Genomic DNA, 265 nt, shown 5'->3' on the forward strand with positions numbered 1-265 from the left:
CTGTTCCCTTGCAAATTATCTTTATTTATGTGGATAGTGGAGTAATCATTTACAGTTATGTACATTGATCAATAAAGAACAATATTCTAACAATAACTCCTCTTCCATCGCTTCCTTCTCCCGATAACCGACCAATCACAGCTCCCTAAACCCCAGCCAAACAAAAGCAGGCCGGGCAACATCAACGATAACGACAATCGATTATTATTAAACTCTGTGATGGTCCCGTCGAAGTCACCCCAAAAGGTGATCCAGCGTCCCCTCC

This window comes from Zeus faber, assembly GCF_960531495.2.
Source record: "Zeus faber genome assembly, chromosome: 2".
Lineage (NCBI taxonomy): Eukaryota > Metazoa > Chordata > Actinopteri > Zeiformes > Zeidae > Zeus > Zeus faber.